General features: G+C 46.1%; 1 long non-coding RNA gene across 1 annotated transcript in view; it reads right to left on the bottom strand.

Moving 5' to 3' along the window:
• Window positions 1-379: 379 nt before the first annotated feature.
• LOC109283808 (uncharacterized) overlaps window positions 380-21,312 on the bottom strand; it is a 38,457-nt gene continuing 17,524 nt past the window's right edge. Inside the window, exon 3 of the long non-coding RNA XR_002091073.2 lies at window positions 380-614. This is a non-coding gene — a long non-coding RNA (uncharacterized LOC109283808). The remainder of the gene's footprint in view (window positions 615-21,312) is intronic.

The following is a 21,312-nucleotide window of genomic DNA, read 5'->3' as shown; positions in this document are numbered from 1 at the left end:
GGAGAAAAAAGAAGAGGAAGACCTAGGACAAGCTGGACCACCAACATCAAAGTCTGCACAGGACTAAAACTGACTTACTGTACAAGGACTGTATAAAGGATTGTACAAGGATTGTACAAAAAGACCAGGAAGAATGGAGGAAAATTACTGCTACGTCAAAGGTGCCCTATCCATCAGTATGGTCTCGGGATTGACTTGATTTGAATGCATCTTTTCATATTGTAGCTGCTGTCATGGACAGAACATCCCTTTCATCCCAAGATGGTTTTGCATAAGTAATAAGTATATTCATTTTAATCCACCAATTAATGAAGGATTTTCTTTGATTTAAAACACACTGCCTTTTTCCCTCAGCTGTGATAAATAAACATCCTGTCCATGTGGTAGCTTCTGTCTTCTTAGTGTTTGTGGAATTTAAAACCCTCATGGCAATGTGTCTTTTATATTCTGTACAATACTAAATGTCATCATTCAGAACAAAGTAAGTAGGTTATGACTGAATGACTTACAGTCTTAGTTTGGACACTAAAGAGTGCCTCCAGACAGCAGAATGATTATATTCCATTCTTCCAGGAAATACCAGAGTATAGTTGTTTTTCTGTACTGGAACATTTCTAAAAGGTAGAGGAGAGATGTTGTTAGCATAAATCAGAAAACATGTAAGTCATGTAGGCTACAAACAGAAGTTACATATAAACTGGTTTAAGTCATCAGAAACTGATTCAAACCTGGACAGCTCAAATTCTTTCTTTACTAATTAAACTCTTGATTTAATAAATTCCAACTGAATTGGAATCAAAGGAAAATGATCATCAATAATGGGGAAAACAAACCTAGTGTTATAAACTTTTCAAGTAGATGACATTATTTTCAATTACTTAGCATTTAAGGATACACACAGGCATCACATTTACCAGGCATTTAGGGGACTTAATTTGGAACCAAAAAATGGTGTGTCTGATCTAGGTTAATGCACTTCAGAGGTTCACTAACTTAGACTGAGAAAGGATTAACCCAATCAAGGAAAGAGTGAATCCAATCCTGCAAATGCCTGCACACATTCACACGCAGCCCCAGTGGTGGAAAAGTTCAGCCACTCACCCCAGTCCTGGGGCTGTGCTGTTCCCACCCCTGCCCTCCAACCCTAACTGGGCTATGTTTACCACCCTCAATTTCCCCACTCAGATCCCCCACTGCAAGCCTGCCAGCCCCCCTTAGGCCCAACAGCCCCACCCCCTCTAAACCCCACCAACCCCCTTGCTGTGGAATCCGCTAGCTCCCTCTGATCCTGCCGTCCCATCCCCACACCCTAAGTTACTTACATCGGGTTGCCCACACAGCTCCTGGCATTGGTGAATAGCTGTACACAGTGGTCCTGTTCTATGTTTAGACAGTTTAAACTAAGCAGCCTAAACAAACTGGATGCAGTAAACATTTGTACCAACCCAAACTGAAAAAAATGTCAAAAGAAAACCTCAAAATCTTGGAGTTTGGGGGAAGAGAACAGATGATACAGTTATTAGCTTAAAGTTACCATAGTAAAATGGCACCTATGTTCCACTACAATTTAAAAGTCCCACATTGCATGACGTAGAATAGTACAAACCCATAGCACCTGTGTCAATTTCATCCATATTTCAAAGGCTTCTAAAATGAGCCGGTTTCTGCATATTTCTGTTCGTACATGCAGAGAAGTATGGAGATAAAAGGGTAGATTTATGCTGCCAGAAACTTTATTCCAGCTGGAATCCTTGAAGTGATTTCACAAAGTTTGGGAACTGGATATAAAAATATCCAAGTCAATTACCAGTCTGCCACACATATACTTCTCACACTCATGATAAAAATGTGATTCTAAAAGGTGTGATGACAGTTTTGCAGCAATAATACATTAATGCATGGCTGCAAAGATGTATGTCATAAATAGTTGGAGGGTTTTCTTTAGTAGTTTTAGTTACACTAAGCAGGTGTCTACAACCCAAAAATCTGATATTGGATTAAAGTAAATGATGATCTGGGGTCTGGTATGACAATGGAAGATGTACTTCAAGTAAAAGCACCAGAATTCTTGGAAACAAGAAATTTTCCCCTACTTTTTTCCCTTTTCACAACCCTTTTTGGTTGTTTATGACAAACTATTGCTTTTGATTTGCATGTGAATATTTCCCCCAAACCTCTGCTCAATTATTGCATTATAAAATTCAAAAGTCAAAAGTTATCTTTTTCCTTTCAGCAGTCTGATTTCAGCAGTAAAAATAGGTGTTCTAGGATGCAAACTTCTGGATTCCTCTGACGCTCTAAGCATCATCCACTACAGCAAGAGCAGCAATCAAATTGCAGGCAAAGCAGTTCATGCTGGGCATGTCTGCATGAGATATTTACTGCAGAGCTGCCTAATTATCTCCATAGTAAAACATCACTGTCTACACGTGTGGTGCTATTAGGATTCAGCGAACTAATTAACTGTGCCGCAGGATAGTACTTGGAAACACAAGTACTACCTTGCAGTAACAAGTACTATCCTACGGTGGAGTTCTTTTTACTCTGCAGCACCACGCGTCTAGATGCTGACTGGGCTAGGAGGGGCATGAGGGTGCTTCACTACAGGGGCTGCCTCCTGGCTAGCCCCACACTTGAGCACCACCGTGCCCCAGCCAGCTCCTCCTCAGCATGTTGAGCCAGGCTGGAACAGCCCCAGGCTGGCAGGCTGACCTCCTGTGCTCCCTGCCAGATGGGGCTGCTCCGACCTGGCTCAATGTGCTGCAATTTTGCTGCACGTGAAGCCATGGCACCCAAAAACAATAAACTCCAATGAGATACTCACTGGAGTTTATTGCTCCATGGTAATAGCACATGTAGATGCATCCACTGTATTCTGTTTTAGACTCATACATCACCACCTCTTACTGACTTTCATTCAGCCTATTAATATGGCTGTAGCATTTTTTCCCACTAAAGTTAAAAAGAAATCTGAGCTATAAAAATCTGCATTTAAATTCTGAATCCCTTCCTACTCTCATGCACTCAAAAGTTCAGGATGTTCTGATCCGGGGGGTTAGTTTGGGCCCACGTCTAATTTAAATACATAATACTAAATAGTACATTCATTTGAGTGCCTATCTTCAAACCATTTTACAAATATTAATTAATTCCCAAGTCCTTATTTACCTTCCTCTCCCTGTGAGTTAGGTAAGCAATTAACAGATGTGGAAAGTGAGCCAGAAATATTAAGGCATCAATCCAGGAAAGCACTTAAATTAAAATACATCATTTTAAATGAGTTGCTGCACTGGCGCTTATATAAGTTAGCCAAAGGTTTAGGAGGCTTTGCTATCGGTGCTGAGATGAAAACAGAAGATAGGATTCAAAACAGGATTCAAAACAGAAAACAGAATTCAGGACTAGGCTCCTAGTCCTGAATTCAGGACTCTCTTTGAATGTGAGTTCAACTCATGTGAATTCAAACAGGTCTGTACTGATGGCTACCATTAAGAAGGAAAGGACCATGGATAATTTACTACATAGCTTACCAACATGAGGGACCTCAGTTTAATTTAAACATATTAGAACACAGAGATATGTATGAAATAAAGAGTTGTTTTTGAATGCTGTCAAAAGCAAGACCATGAAAAGAAGGTACCACAGGCTTATGGAACAGAGTCCACAGAGTTTATAGAACCAATGGAAACTTGAAATTACATGCCTAGTCCAAACTCCAGGATATGGATGAAACAAAGTTAAAAAAAAAAAAAAGATTTAGCTACACAAAATCTTTTGAAAGTCAGTTTACAAGGGAAAATTACTACTGGATGATTTTAACCAAGGTAGCCAGTACTTACGCCAGAGATGTGGATAGTGATTTGACCACTGTTCCTGCAATACGTTTATAAAATTTGCTAGAAATACTGAAACATATGTTCCTAAGTAGTAACCATAATCAGTATAATTTTCAGTTTACTTCTCTTTTTCCAATTACATTTTACTGAAAGAGATATACTGTGATTATTCAATAATTAAAAATACCTACCATGTATTCAGAATACACCATGTTTTAATCCACCTTGCTCAGTGGATTACTCTTCTTCAGTGTAAAGCTTCAATATTTTTCCTCCACCCGTTATGAGCAATAATCAGTTTCCCTCCATTTCTATTCTTGAACAGGCTAGTACAATGTCTCTGCTACGCATGTTTCACAGTGACAGGGTAAGCCAGCCATACTTTGTTAGTCTTCAACTCCTGGAAAAGGAGCAAAGTGGAACCATCCCTATTGGCTCCCTAACTGTTAGACCTGATGTCTTTTTCTTGTTTCTTCCTTTGCCCACACATGCAGGGAATTAGACTATAATAAGCTGCCCATTTTCTCTGATTGAGTATAAGCATCTGCAGCTCTTCCCTCCGGGAATCCATGACCACAGGTATCCACTGACAAAATGGTCTTTTTTTAAAACAAGAGTCTTTTTTATTTTATAGTTGGGCAAAGCAGTGGGGGGTGAAAAAGTGTAAATAACAGACAGTCTATACCAGTGGTTGGTATATGGCCTGCGGAGCTGCTGGGTCCAGTCTGCAGCTGTGCTGGGGCTGGGCAACTTCCAGCTGTGCCCTTGCCACTGTTGCTTCTCCCTCCACTCCCTAGCTGCCCCCAGCAGTGATATGGGAACAGCTTCCAGCTCTTGGGGAGCTGCACTGGGGGCAGGCAACTGGAAACTCTGTCCATACTACTGCCATTTCTCTACCTTCTCCTCCCCACACTACCCCTGTTAACGTCAATTTAACTACCTTTCAAATCAGGCAATGGGAATGCACACTTACACCTAGGAGGTGGGAGTAGGTCAGACCCCAGGATCTCTGAGCTCTCATTCAGTGCTTCATATCCTTCATTCCCCAACCCCTCGAGTTTACAGCCACAGATATACAGTCATTAATGATACACATCTATCTATCCTTTGATTAGATATATTCATATGTCTTTGTTTCATTGATGTACTTGGTAGCCATGCTGGTCTGAGACAAGAAGACATCCAAAAAACAAGAATTCTTGGTTCCAAAATGATACCTTTTATTTTCTGCAAAGCACCCTGGCATTTCAGCTTCAGAACTCATCTGATTTCTGGAGCCCCTGTCTATGAACCAAGACTCCTCATTAGCCATATCACATTCTGCTACCACTGCTCTCTGCCTTGCAAGCCTATGCAAAAGCTTTCTCCAGAGATATCCAGCAGCCATGCCCAAACCTGAACAGTCTAAACAATGGACACACAGCCCCCAAGCCTGCAGCCCTCCCCGGTGGGTGCGGAACAAGAAGAGGCACCCCCCCCCCCCCGCACCCACTGACAGTTCTCGTTGCAGCTGATGCCGGTCACTCCCAGGGCCACTGTAGCAGGGGCTAGAGTGAGTGCGAATAAGCTGCACCGCGTCCCATGCTGCCTAGGGCTCTGCTTGCTGCCACTCTCCCCAGCCCCTGCTGCAGCGGCCCTGAGAGCAGCCACCGCACAGCACAGCCCAGGAGCTGGAGTGAGTGGGAACAGGCGGAGCCCGGGGTGACAGGCAGAGCACAGTGTAGCCCAAGGAATGGCAGCCCTCTCCCTGCCCCTTCCCTAGTCCCAGCTTCATTCCCTCCCTCCCTCACTGCCTGGGGAACATATCCCTATATGTTATATTATGAAGTGGGCTTGCTTCATGCAAGGGAAACCTGTATAGCCTATGATCGAATCTCCGAATCGGCCCCAAGTCTCTCCAAATCAATTCAGAGGCTTCCAACTTGATTCAGACCTCTTAATGGGTCTCCTGATTCAATTCAGATTTGGAGATTTGGCTGCCAAATCAGGCCAAATCTCCTCCGAATTGAATCAGCTACCAAAGCTTTGTGCAGCCCTACCAAATACCTTGTCCTTGTCACAAGGACACAAAAAATGAAGTTGTTTTACAACTTATTTAAGACAACACAAATACATCTATAAACAAAACTACATCCAATACATTCAATTACATAAATAATTACCATTAACAAGTTTAGGATATGATATAGACCGAGCCCATGGGGGAGCCGGTGTCCCCCTACCTCCTGGCCTGTGGGGTATCCCCAGCAGGGCCGGGGGGAGCAGAGATTGGGGGCCCCCACACCTGTCCGGCAGGTGCCCATCTTAGGGCTCTGGAGGCGCAGGTGAGGGAGCTCCGGGAGGAGGTTAGCAGGCTGAGGGGGATCAGGGAGGCGGAGGATGAAATTGATAGTTATTTCCTTTCCCTGCAGGCCCAGGCACCAAAGGAAGAAGCACCCCGGGGAATACCCTCCACAGCAGAGTGGCAGACAGTCACAGCCAGGACCGGAGCGTCACGCAGCGAACCGGTACCAGCTTCTCCAGTCCGACTGGTGAACAGGTACAAGGCCCTGGCGACCCTGCAGGAGATGGAAGGGGAGGAGGAAACCCTTGGGCAAGAAGAAACATCACGTTCTTCACACTCCAAACAGATCAAGAGATCCACGATGACCCAGAGGAGGAGGCGATGAGTGCTCGTCATAGGAGACTCCATCCTGAGAGGTACGGAAGGACCCATCTGTCGCCAGGACCCCTCGGCACGAGAGGTATGCTGCCTACCTGGAGCAAAGATTCGGGATGTGACGGAGGTAATCCAGGCCAGGATCAAGCCCACCGATTATTACCCCATGGTCCTAGTCCATGTGGGTACTAATGATGTGGCCAGGAGAACCCCCGATCACCTGATGGCGGACTACTGTGCTCTGGGTGGCGTGCTGAAGGAGTTCGGTGCCCAGGTGGTTTTCTCTTCCATCCTACCAGTGACTGGACGAGGAAGACGGCAGGAGAACTGCATCAGAGAGGCCAACTGGCGGCTTCGGCAGCGGTGTCTCGAGGCAGGCTTCGGCTTCCTGGACAACGATCCGCACATCACGACAAGGGACATGCTCAGCTGGGATGGGCTTCACCTGTCCCCCAAAGGTAAGCGTGTATTTTCTACTAGGTTGGCGGATCTCCTCCGGCGGGCTTTAAACTAGGCTCGTCGGGGGGAGGGGAGTACGAGGGCAGGGGAAGCTGTGGACCACCAAACCATGTGGCACCCACAAGGACAGCCCAGCCTGAAGAAGGAGAACATTGGGAACCTGAAAGTCATGGGGAGGCCAGCACTACAGAACAGGTAAGAAACAAGAAGGTAAGAAACAATGGGCCCCTTGGGACTGGGAGCGGGGGGGGCAGCAAAGGCACCAGTCGCAGGGCTCAAGTGCCTATATACTAATGCTAGGAGCATGGGGAACAAGCAGGATGAACTAGCACTCCTGCTTGCACTAAACACCTATGACTTAGTGGGGCTAACAGAGACCTGGTGGGATTCATCCCATGACTGGGCGGTACATATTGATGGCTATAGATTGCATAGAAAGGACAGGTCGGGGAAGAAAGGGGGGGGGGGTTGCACTTTATGTCAGTGAGCAATACACATCAACCCTCATCAAGACAGAATCCGAGGTTGAGGAAGTAGAAGGATTGTGGGTTAGGCTACATGGGGGGCAAGGAGAAAGGGATTTGGTGGTAGGGGTCTGTTACAGACCCCTACACCAAGGGGAAGAAATAGATGCGGGGCTCCTGAGGCAACTCTCGGAGACCATAAAAGCTAAAGAGGCGGTAGTCATGGGGGACCTAAACTACCCAGACATCTGCTGGGAGACGCAGACAGCAAGGTCTCATCGCTCACGCAGGTTTCTAACTTGTGTACAGGACCTCCACCTGACACAGGAGGTGCATGGTCCCACTAGGGGGAATGCCATACTGGATCTGGTATTGGCAACGGGAGATGACATGATAGGGGACCTCCAGATCGGTAGCTATCTGGGAGACAGTGATCACCTTATAATAGAATTCAACATAAGACGGCGAGTGGGTAAGGTAACTAGTAGGGTGAAAGTGCTAGACTTTAGGAAAGCTGATCTCAATGCACTCAGGCGATTAGTCAAGGACGCACTGCAGAGTAGGAGTTTTGATGGGATGGGTGCCCAAGAAGGGTGGCTGTGCCTAAAGGAAACGATCCTTCGGGCACAAAGCAAGACGATCCCCGAGCGAGGCAAAAGAGGGAAAGGGGCCAGGAGGCTTCCATGGCTGACCAGAGAAATCCAGGGCAGCCTAAGGGCCAAAAGGGGAGCACATAAAAAGTGGAAACAGGGTGAGATCACTAAAGATGAATATACCTCCTCTGCTCGTGCTTGTAGGGAGGAAGTTAGGCGGGCCAAAGCTACCATGGAGCTGAGGATGGCAACCCAAGTAAAGGACAACAAGAAATTGTTTTTTAGATATATTGGGAGTAAAAGGAAGGCCCAGGGAGGAATAGGACCGCTGCTAAATGGGCAGAAACAATTGGTGACAGATAGGGGGGACAAGGCTGAACTCCTCAACGAGTTCTTTGCCTCAGTGTTCCTAAGTGAGGGGCACGACAAGTCTCTCACTGGGGTTGTAGAGAGGCAGCAGCAAGGTGCCAGACTTCCATACGTAGATCCTGAGGTGGTGCAGAGTCACTTGGAAGAACTGGATGCCTTTAAGTCGGCAGGCCCGGATGGGCTCCATCCGAGGGTGCTGAAGGCACTGGCCGACATCATTGCAGAGCCACTGGCGGGAATATTCGAATGCTCGTGGCGCACGGGCCAAGTCCCGGAGGACTGGAAAAGGGCTAACGTGGTCCCCATTTTCAAAAAGGGGAGGAAGGAGGACCCGGGCAACTATAGGCCGGTCAGTCTCACCTCCATCCTTGGTAAAGTCTTTGAAAAAATTATCAAGGCTCATATTTGTGAGAGCCCGGCAGGGCAAATTATGCTGAGGGGAAACCAGCATGGGTTTGTGGCGGGCAGATCATGCCTGACCAACCTAGTCTCTTTCTATGACCAGGTTACGAAACGCCTGGACACAGGAGGAGGGGTGGATGTCGTATACTTAGACTTCAGGAAGGCCTTCGATACGGTATCCCACCCCATACTGGTGAACAAGTTAAGAGGCTGTGATGTGGATGACTGCACAGTCCAGTGGGTGGCGAATTGGCTAGAGGGTCGCACCCAAAGAGTCATGGTAGATGGGTCGGTCTCGACCTGGAAGGGTGTGGGCAGTGGGGTCCCGCAGGGTTCGGTCCTTGGACCGATACTCTTTAATGTCTTCATCAGCGACTTGGACGTGGGAGTGAAATGTACTCTGTCCAAGTTTGCAGATGACACAAAGCTATGGGGAGAAGTGGACACGCCGGAGGGCAGGGAACAGCTGCAGGCAGACCTGGATAGGTTGGACAAGTGGGCAGAAAACAACAGGATGCAGTTCAACAAGGAGAAATGCAAGGTGCTGCACCTAGGGAAGAAAAATGTCCAGCACACCTACAGCCTAGGGAATGACCTGCTGGGTGGCACAGAGGTGGAAAGGGATCTTGGAGTCCTAGTGGACTCCAAGATGAACATGAGCCGGCAGTGTGACGAAGCCATCAGAAAAGCCAATGGCACTTTATCGTGCATCAGCAGATGCATGACAAATAGGTCCAGGGAGGTGATACTTCCCCTCTATCGGGCGTTGTTCAGACCGCAGTTGGAGTACTGTGTGCAATTCTGGGCGCCACACTTCAAGAAGGATGCGGATAACCTGGAGAGGGTACAGCGAAGGGCAACTCGTATGGTCAAGGGTCTGCAGACCAAGCCCTACGAGGAGAGACTAGAGAAACTGGACCTTTTCAGCCTCCGCAAGAGAAGGTTGAGAGGCGACCTTGTGGCTGTCTATAAGTTCATCACGGGGGCACAGAAGGGAATTGGTGAGGATTTATTCACCAAGGCGCCCCAGGGGGTTACAAGAAACAATGGCCACAAGCTAGCAGAGAGCAGATTTAGATTGGACTTTAGGAAGAACTTCTTCACAGTTCGAGTGGCCAAGGTCTGGAACGGGCTCCCAAGGGAGGTGGTGCTCTCCCCTACCCTGGGGGTCTTCAAGAGGAGGTTAGATGAGTATCTAGCTGGGGTCATCTAGACCCAGCCCTCTTTCCTGCTTATGCAGGTGGTCGGACTTGATGATCTATTGAGGTCCCTTCCGACCCTAACATCTATGAATCTATGAATCTATGAATCTATAGTGTATTTGGATTGTTTAATTTTAGTGGGATGGGTGGTGACTGTGCTGGAAGTGGCAGCCATGTGGAGGCTAGGGCAAATGTTGGGATAGCCACCACCCACCCCCCCCTCCCCAGCACCACCCCTGCAGAGGCACTCTGCCCTGCTGCCTCAGCACGGGGCTCCCGGGGAAGGCAGCAGAGTGCAGTGCTATTGCAGGGGCAGTGCTGGGGGGAGAGTTGGGGGCCCATGGCCACCCCAACATTCCCTGATGGTTGCCTGAGGGGCCCCAATGATCCCTGCTTACTGCCCACCAGTGGGGAGACAAAAATGGTGCCAAATTTAAAACAGCGGTTTTCACTTCCCTGCTGATGAGTGAATGACAAGTGGGGCCCTGATCAGCACCAAACCCTGGGTCAGCCCTGCTGCCCTGGGTGGTCATCAGCCTATAGGTGCATGGGCGGTGCACACGTGTGTGTCGGGGGGGTGGGCATGTGGGGTGTGTTGAGCAGTGGATGCAAGTGCACAGGGGTGGCTGTGCACACATGTGTGTTGGGGGTGGGGGTGGGGTGGGTTGATCAGTGGGTGCTGGTGCATGGGGGTGGCAGACATGCGTGTGTCGGGGTGTGGTGGGGTCAGTTCAGCAGTGGGTGCTGGTGTACAGGAGTGGTGCATATGCATGTGTCAGGGGTAGGGGTGGGGTGGGCTGAGCAGTGGATGCGGGTGCACAGGGGTAGTGCACACACGTGTGTTGGGGCATGTGTGCATGCACAGTGGGCAGCAGATACCCAACTTGGCAGGGAAGTTGCAACTGGGTGTATAGGGGGCGCTAATGGGGCTCAGCTCCCCCAGACACAGGGCAGCAGGTATGGCTGCAGAGCACCCAGCCACAGGCTGCTGAAGTGGTGGGGTGAGGCGTGCACACTGAGATACCCTCCGCAGCCAGGATCACAGCTGGACCATCTGGCAAGTTTCTTTCAATCTGCTTTGTTTACTGCCTGGACTTGGGGGGGGGGGTGCATATCAAGACCCCCACAGTGCAGGAGCAAGTGGGGTAGAGGCAAGGGTGAATCATTCAACCCTGCCCCTGCCCCGCACCTTCCTGCACTGCGGGGATTGTCCCATTACCCAGCCCAGCCAGGGCCCCATTCACAGTGAATGGGGCTCCGGCCAGGCCGGGTCATGGGACAATCAGAGCCCAGTGACTCCTCCAGAGGCACAGCACCAGGGAGTCAAGGGTGGGGGCATGTGGCCCCCTAATATTTGCATGGGGTGAGAACAGGCTGCAGCTGTGGGCTGGGATCTGCCTGCTTCCTGCTTCCATGCCTCACTGCCACTTTTGAAAGCAGTATGGCACCACGCAGCCCCATGTGCGTCCTACTGCTGGGCAGGCCAGGCAGCGAGCCACATGGCATTGCACTGCTTTCAAAGGCAACAATAAGGCACAGAGACAGGGAGCAGGCAGAGCCCATCCCAAGCTGCAATCCACCCTTGCCCGGTGCAAAGATGAGGAGGCCACGTGCCCCCTCCCTTGACGCTCCAGCACCATGCCTTTAGAGGAGCCATCAGGCTGCACTAGGCTCTTCCCGGGGATGAACTGGAGCAAGACAGAGTGGGATGGGGCAGGCGCAGGGGTGCCAAGGGCTTTGTCCCCTCTGGTCTTGTGGTGCAGGCGAGGCTGTCCCCACTCCGGCCCCCGGCTCCGAACCCCCCCCGGGCAGTGCAGGGCTGGGGCTGGGCCTGGGGCCAGGGGGTTACTTTAGGTTAATTGATGTTAATTGATTAAAGGACAATGTCCAAAGCCTGCAGAACAGGGGAGTGATGCCAGAGAGAAGCCGGCCCAGAGGCTGGGACCGAAGCTGGAGATATGGGGGAGCCAATAGGTAGGTGGGGAGAGGGAAACTGGGACTGGGTCTGCAGGGGAACTAGAAAGGATGCGGAAGGAACTGGGACCTGGCTCAGGGAACCATGGGTACTGGAGAGGGACTGCTGGGTTGCTCAGGAAGCTATGGAGGGAGGGGCTGCTCCCCCTCACTTACACTTATCTATAGGGAATAGAGAGGGAGAAAAAAAGTCAGAAATAGTTGGGGAAGGGAAGGGAATGCATCTCTCTCTCTCTTTCCTACATATATATATATATATATATAACTGGGGGTTATGTTACAAATGCAGGCAAAGAATAGGATCATTATCATTTAAACAAAGCAGTTTGCATTTTTAAGTGGCCAGCCAGCCACTAATATTTTCAATTTTCTTTGTTTTAAATTTGCTTTCTAAGTAATGATAAATGATGAATGAATTCAACTAAACTGCATCTTTTTCATAGATCATTAGAATGCACAGCAAAACACATTGATGGTATCATAAATTGTGAGTTATTCAGACAGCTCTAGTAAAATTCTTCTCAAATTAGGTTAAGAAAACATCTAAGTTCCCCAATTCAAGCATATCTTGTTGTAACAATATTCCTTTTACCTGCAATATTTATTATACCACACACATTATAAATAAATAATCCTAGTTTGTATCAATCTTAATAGTAAATTTAGTTTATAGTGTGTGTTTATATATTTTAAGATTATCAATTAATATTTATAGAGACCACCCCTGGTAGCAGAGACTTCTTGGGAAAAGCTTAATTTACATGATCTGGTTATAACTGGGACTGAAATTAAGGAATTTATGCCAGGATTTATCAGAAGCAGATGCTAAAAATATTATGAATAGAATAATTTAATTTATGAAGGAAGCTCCCTCTGGAAGCATACCATTATATAAGAAGAGTTTTCTTGAACCATGCCAAAGTCTGAATCTGGCCTATCTACTTCTGACTGAACTTGCAAATTATCATAAGGAAAATACCATTCCCAAAACATAAACATTCAGTCTCAAAGTCAGGACTAAACAAATGGCTTCTAATATGAAATGCAGATAGATGTAAGGCCCAATCTAGCTTTGACTAGAAATGGAATGCAAGGCAATCATGATCTGAAATGAATGGTATAGAACTCTTTATAGTAAGAACTATATTCCTTTGATTGGCCTGTGGTGATGGCCCATCACCCTAAAAAGGTGACAACCCCTGAACTAGATCATTGAAAGTTCATTCAAGTATTGTGTTAAGAGAATTGTGACATCTCAGAGTGATCACACTGTGCTAAGTGTGTAAAACCCTACATATAGCCCATGCAGCTGAGCACTATATTGAGGATAGAAAACAGTGCATCAAAGTTAAGGGGTGGGAAAAGATTTCTGCTGACTTTTTTCCCCTCCTAAATCCAGCTTCTTCCTCCCATGCCCTCTGTACAGAAACCATTTTTTAAAAATCAATTGGATCAATTATTATAATGGCAAGTAGATAAAGTAAAATTCAAATTCTTTCAAGGTTTTATTTGCCAATTTTAGTATTGCTCCATAGGTTATGGGCATCAGTGTTTCAGCTGGGACCTCTGGATCTCAAAATATGAACCTCAAATTGCTTTGATCAGAATACCATGTCTACCTTGCCAGTTAGGGTCAACCTTAAAGCCACTCTCAGACTCTAACCTGTTGATCCCATATAAAGAAAACCCTTGAACTCAAACCACCAATAGCAATCCAGCCTGACCCCTGAAGCATTCCTCAACTTTAGGGTCTGAGGCCAAGTTTGCCTTTTATTCACCCATCCCTATAGAATCCACACTGGTGGCATACAGTCATTCCTTGCACCTGGTCTTAGTGGCTGGCTTTAAAAAGTGTGACTGGGAGTGGGGTATGTAGCCATTTGCTGCTCCTGAGAGCCAGGCTGGGAGCCCAGTATAACTCAGGGTGGAGGAAGGGCTGGCAGTTCCATGGTAGTGTTGTGCCCCAGCTCAAGTCTGGGATCGTTCCCGGTATGCAAAGGCCAATAAGGATACCAGGGGTGAAAGTACAAAGAAAGTTTATTGCTAGCAATAAAAGGTGCAAGCGGAATAATTCATGTAACAAGCACACCAGATCATTGTTTCTAAGCATCTTTTATACAGGAGTTTTCAATGCCTTCGCAAGCGTGCTTGTTTAATGATTGGTTATAAGTGAGTGACGCAAGAAGTTCTTTACTGAGCATGTCTCTATACCTGTGTTTTAGCCATGTATCTCATTTACATACATATGTGTTTCATTAGCATACTTCTTCCCCACCTAGGGGTGTGACTTTTAGTATTTTAATGAGCCCTTTAACCCAGTACTCTATTTCTTCTTTTGTTTTCAAGCCCCCTTTATCTAGGACTGTCTCCTCCTTATCATTGCAGATGGGCATTCTTCACATAGCATTCTCTTCTGCTTCGTCTTCGAGTAGAGGTTTCTAGGTCACTCCTTACAGTAGGAACTTGGTTCATGAGGGATGGGGGGGTTGCCTGATCAGGTAGGGGCCACGGATCTAAAAATAGCCCAGTCAGGACCAGGGCAGGGGTGTGAGACCAATGTAGTCCTGAGCCTTGGGTAAGCAACTGAGCTTTTCCAGTGCTGAGGCTGCTCTGTGAACCAGTACAGGCATTCAAAAGATCAGGTTAACCCAATCTCAATCTAAGTTAGTGCATCTACTCAGGTGAACTAACTCAGGTTGAATGTTCCATTTTTGAGTGATTTAAGACCTCTGCATGCCTATATGATTGGCATTTAGATTGAGCTAACCCTGGTTAGGTCAATCAAAATGTAATGCCTACACATACCCACAGACTCTGTGATCCACTAGCAGCAATCCTACAATTTCCTGTTCCTGATTTTGGGCCATTTTGCACCTTACTTCTCGTCTCTACACATCAGGAGAGAGACAGAAGGAGACAGGCTTCCTAGGAGGTCTTGCCTCGATTTACAGAAAAGTACAGCATACATTTGGTTGCAAGATAGATATACACAGAGAAGGGTGCCTTATGTGGCTTGGACTAGTTGAAGACAACACTTAAAGTGGTCCTAAACAGCAATGTAAACAGATGTAAAGACATAACAGTTAGTTTAAAGGTTATAGTCTAGTTAGAGCTATAGCCAGGCATTTTGGCACCCAGTGCAGGTCATATGCCAAGTCCCTCCCCCTTCCTTACCCCAACATACTCCACCACCACCACACACACACACTACTACATAACAAAAGAAAAAGTTGAAAGACACTTGTATGATATCATATAAGAATGCCTCAAGTACATAAAAACATTTATGTAGCACAAAACCCTTTACGGGTGTCAGTGGATGAGAGTGTATCTGTCCTGGTGGTGAGTGTTCATAGGTAGCTATTTTCTGAAGATACTGAGGGGGAGTGTGTAGCTCTGTTAGAACATATGCATCTGAGTTGGAACCAGTGTGCGCATTATAGTGTGTTTGTGCACACATGGGACAGCACAGACAAATGCCCTGACTAAAGTGGAAGGCTGGTCCAGGGGTTAGAGCCCATGCCTGGCACTATATACCTGGTTTCAATTCTGTCTCTGCCCCGGCTTCATTGGGAAAACTTCTATGTGTATGGTGGGAAGTACAAGCACTGCCCTCTCTCCCAGGGATAGTGTGAGAGAATATGTGGCTTCCAGCCAAGGAAGTATGGTAGTAATAGGACCTGACAAGTACCTGCATTTTAGAGATTTGGGTTCAGGAACACCTAGGTGCATCTGCATTTGGGAATGGTTGAAGAGTGTAGGTGTTCCCCATACAAATATTGTGTGGGAGGGAAGTAGTATGTAAAACATAAATGTACTATGTTGACATAGGCCAAAACTTTTGGCAGGTGTGCTACAAGTTACCCCACACCATCCCTGACTGCCACTCTGATCCCCTTCCTCTGCCCAATCTGCTACTCTGCTTTCTACTCCCTGTCCTATCTGCCACTGTGCTGCCTGCTCCCTCCATGGTCTGCCACCTGCTACACATAGGGGCTGCCTGTGCCACTTTTTGCACACACATGGCAGGTTGGCCACCCCTGTATTATGTAATGAGCTTAGTATGAATTGTGCTGAGTGGATATTTATATATGTACTGCAGTATTCATCGCATGCCGCATGCATATTGTGTGCTGTGCTTAATACACAGAGGCTGAGTCTGCTGTGTGCTATGTGAATGGGAGGAACTAGGCGGTACTGGAGATCAGCATCTGTCTTTGCACTGTGCATGTGTGCATGCGCTGAGTGCCACTGTCTGTGTTTTGAGCCTCTCTTCTGTGTGGGCACAGGTGGCTGTGTGAATAGAGCCACATTTAATTTGGGTCTCCGTGAGCAAGGGCACCCAGTGCCAGCATGCCCCTGGCTCCACCCTTGCTCCGGTATTGGTTGTCATGCTCATAAGCATCTTTATGGGGCAGCCTCTCAACTATTATACTCCATAGTTACAGTTTTGACTCTTAAATTTAACCAGGAAGACACTGAAGAGTTATTTATTTTCATTGCAAAATGTTACTCTTGAAAAACAGTGGAATAAAGTCTAACTGGAGAACTATCTAGAGATTACTTGTCTGTGAAATGTGTAATAATAAGTAAACTGTGGGGTGAATGGGGTTCTTTCCTCTTTACAAAAGTATAAATAAGTATATTTTACATAGAGTATTTCATACCACTTAATATGTAAATAAAACAGCCAGGTTTCCAATAATACAATGCAACAGTCAAGCTAGTTCCAAGTTTAAAGCATTGTATGCAACATTTATTTTTGGAACAGCCAACAAACATACTTTGTCAGTGTTCTGGCTTGGGAAGCAAAGCTATCCAATTAAATATATATGCTTTTCAAACAACAAATAAAAATGACAGTGATATTTCAGCAAGGGGAAGAAAACAGAAGATAGCAGTTGCCTGCATCTCTTTTTAGTGAGCATTTGTTTTCTACTTACATAATGCTGCTTTGTAGCCACAAGCAAAACAACATATTTGTGTATTTTATAATTATGCAGTCACATTCATGTGACATACTTCTTATGTCTAATGTAGCTCATGCTACAATAGAATTTGAGTGCCTCAAAATATTTATCCTCACCAAAACTCTATGAGGTAGGCATTAATGGTATCACTCAAAGACAGGGAACTGGAGCATAGAGAAGGGGTCTAGATTCCCGAATGCCTTTTTCAGCAAAGGCTTTGACTGAATTAGAGACCTGACTTAGCTTTTCCGAACCCTGTATCCAGCACTCTAACCTGTAAATGATTCTTCATCTCTACATGGTGCTAGATGCAAATACAAAAGTCATATAAAATTGAACAATGGCAAAACAAAAGAAATGACCAGAAGATTAATCAACTTCTTCCCCCCTGTATCTCCTTGAGTTTTTTTAATCACTGATAATCCATCCCCTGCAGTCTATAAATCCAGACTGAATGAGATAGAATTAATTGTGGTCCAACTTGCATCTATCTCAGCAGAATGACATTGGAGATCAGTTTGACCCAATGTGTCCACCCAATCCTCCTAAATGTCACCAAACTTGTGTTGAGAATCTAGTTTCTAATTTTAAAAAATGCAGCTTGTAAGTAGGAGGCAAAAGGACAGAATACAAATAAGAAAAAGAACATGCAGGCCAACATAGTATGTTGGTGAAAGAACAAAAAAAACAAACCAGTTAGAAGAGGTGTATCTTCCTCATGTCATGCCTGCTCATACAATGATTGCACAAGTGACTTGCTCACCCAGAGTTGGACGGTGTTCACTCCACCATCCATTCCAAACCTCTGGAAATTTATTGAATTGAAAACACATGCATTTTGAGGTGGGTGAAAACTAAAAGCTAATATTTGAAATGCTTAGCTAGTGTTACTGGGAGCCAGATCCAATTTTGCAACTGGGTCCATTATAGAAATAGATTTGAATTCCAGCTCCAATTTAAATCAGAAAAGACTTTCAAACATTTTACATTGCTGAGCACCAATAATGTGTTCTGCGCAACAAAGCACAGAATAAAATCAGGATCCCTACATGAAATCTAAGGCCTAACTTCACTCACTGGCCTTGATCCAAGTAGTTATAATCTAGTTCATACAGCTCATCAACTCTAAGGAAACAAGAATGTTATGTTAGATTTTTCTTCTTTTATGTGTACTGTTATTTTCTACTGAATTTTTCCCTCTATTTCAGCACAACACTGAAGACTGAAAGTGTTAATAGAATTATTGGTTAACAATGATATACCATCAATAAAATAAAAACTAACTGACACAAATGAAAATTTTTACGGATAAAAGGGCCAATGCATGGGCACACTAATCTCATAAATTCATAAATGTGCTAAAGTATGACCATTACTAATTATTCAGTCATATGAATAATTAAAGCAACTTTTCTGACAACTAGTAAATGAATCAATTCATTATTTTTTTTATCTGGAAGCTATAACATAAGTGTGTAGTGATATTAAAAAAAATGGCTGTCAAAACCCAATCTTAGATAGTTTCAAATTTTCCCCTACCCTTATGGGAAACACCTTTGATAAACAAATCTTGCCTACTGACCCCAGCTTCATCTGTACCTGAGCATGATAACCACCCATGCTGAAGCCTGGCAACTGGACATACACAATTCAGAGTGGACAGGTTTTCTTTCGATCTTTCTGATCAAGGGAAAGAGCCTGGGCAGGAATGGGTGCATCCTGCAGATCAATACCTGGCTGCACAGGTACTGTCACCAGCAGGGCTTTGGCTTCTTTGACCATGGGATGCTGTTCCAAGAAGGATTCTTGGAAGATATCAGATCCACCTGATGAAGTGACAGAAGAGCATCTTTGCAAACAGGCTCACTAACCTAGTGAGGAGGGCTTTAAAGTAGGTTCACCGGGGGATGGAGACCAAAGCCCTGAGGTAAGTGGGGAAGTGGGAGACCTGGAGGAGAAGCAAGCAGAGGGGGAAACAAAGGAGGTGTGGTCATACTTCCTGAGAAATCAGGACAATTAACAAATTACCTTAGGTGTCTGTACATGAATGCACAGAGCATGGGAAACAAGCAGGAAGAATTGGAAGTCCTCACACAGTCACAGAACTATGACATAATTGGAATAACAGAGACTTGGTGAGATAGCTCTCATGACTGGAGAACTGTCATGGATGGGTAAAAACTTTACAAAGGACAGGCAGGGGAGAAGAGGAGGGGGAGTTGCACTTTATGTAAAAGAGCCATATGATTGCTCAGAGCTCCATTTTGAAACTGGAAATATGCCTGTTGAAAGTCTTTGAGTTAAGGTTAGACGGGAGAGCAACAAGGGTGATGTTCTGGTGGGTGTCTGCTATAGACCACCAGACCAGAAGGATGAAGTGGATGAGGCTTTCTTCTGTAACCGGGGCAGTACTCCAATTGAAGGGATCAGAGCAGGTGCACAAGCACTGTAGGAAGTGTAGGGACTCTCCTCGCCTATAGAGCAGAGCCAGACTACAAATGGGGACTTAACCATATACCTTTTAATGAGAGAACAATACTGGGAACATAATCAGTATAAACCAGGGGGTATAGGGGACACTACAATGCCCCGAGGGGGCAGGATTCAACAAAGGTTAGACACTTACAATCATAGACATATTTATCCAGTTGACAAAAGACAGGGTTAACCAAAATGTAAAATACAAACAGCAGAACAAACCATACTGGTTGGTGAAATATAAAAGAGGCCAGGCAGCTCCATGTGAGGCCGGGGCCCTGGGAAGGTCAAGACCCCTAGCAGCCTGGAGCAGTGCCAGCACTGGTGGTTGTGTGGTAGAGTTTCTGCCTACATGCGGGAGATCTGAGTTTAAGTCCCAGGTGGAGTGACTTGGGGTGAGTGAGCTAACAGGGAGAAATTCTTCTTGCAGTGGAAAGGGGTCATTGTGTTTTCCCCCTTTCTCCCAAGCACCCGCATTCATTCTCATTTACCCAGGAACCAATTTACATCAGAGGGGTGGTATGAGTCAGTTGCAACACAATTACAATAGGGTGGTCCCAGGCAGGGGACACAAAATAAAGACTTGACGTTACAAGATGGAGGCTCAACATTACTTTGGTTAACTTACAGGAACAGGCCTAAATCATACAATATCAATATAAAACAGTAAAATTCAATACAAACATAATAGGAATACAAAATAAAACACTAAAAATCAATACAAAATAACAGAACAGGGAAGATTATGCTTAGGGGCAATCAACAGGCTTCATTAGAGGCAGGTCCTGTCAGACCAACCTGGTGGCCTTCTACAACCAGGTCACAAAATCCTTGGACACAGGTGTCGTTGTGGATGTAGTCTTTCTGAACTTTAGGAAGGCCTTTGACACTGTCTCTCACCCCATTCTTATTAAAAAATTAGGCAACTGTGGTGTCAATGCCTACACAGTCAGATGGGTTGCAAATTGGCTGGAGGGACGCACCCAGAGAGTGGTGGTGGATGGGTCATTTTCAACCTAGAAGGATGTGGGCAGTGGGGTTCCCCAGGGCTCGGTCCTTGGGCCCGCACTGTTCAACATTTTGATCAGCGACTTGGACGAGGGGATGAAAAGCACCTTGTTCAAATTTGCAAATAACACCAAGATGTGGGGAGAAAGGGGCACACTAGAAGAAAAGGGAGGGACAGGCTACAACTAGATCGGGACAGGTTACAGGGGTGGGTGGAGGAGAATAGAATAGATTTCAATACTGACAAGTGCAAGGTACTGCACCTGGGGAGGAAGAACCAGCAGCACACCTACAGGCTGGGGAACTCCCTTCTCATCAGCACAGAGGCAAAAAAGGATCTTAGGAGTCACTATTGATTCCAAGATGAACATGGTCTGCCAATGTGAGGACATGGTCAGGAAGGCTAACCGCACCTTGTCATGCATCCATAGATGCATCACGAGCAGATCCAAGGAGGTGATCCTCCCCCTGTATGTGGCATTGGTCAGGCCACAGTTGGAGTACTGTGTCCAGTTCTGGGTGCCGCACTTCAGGAGGGATGTGGACAGTTTTGAGAGGGTCCAGAGGAGGGCCACTCGCATGATCAGGGGGAAGCAGGGTAGGCCGTACAAAGAGAGGCTACGGGACCTGAACCTGTTCAGCCTCCACAAGAGAAGGCTGAGAGGGGATCTGGTGGCCATCTATAAACTGGCCAAGGGGGACCAGCAGGCAATGGGAGAGTTCCTGTTCCCCCAGGCACTACCAGGAGTAACAAGGAATAACAGCCATAAGTTGACTGAGAGTAAACTCAGGCTAGACATCAGGAGACACTACTTCACAGTCAAGGTGGCTAGGATCTGGAACCAACTTCTAAGGGAAGTGGTGCTTGCTCCTACCTTGGGGGTCATCAAAAGGAGGC

Source organism: Alligator mississippiensis, chromosome 3 (genome assembly GCF_030867095.1).
Source record: "Alligator mississippiensis isolate rAllMis1 chromosome 3, rAllMis1, whole genome shotgun sequence".
Taxonomy (NCBI): Eukaryota; Metazoa; Chordata; order Crocodylia; family Alligatoridae; genus Alligator; species Alligator mississippiensis.
This window is presented reverse-complemented; position numbering and strand designations above follow the sequence as displayed.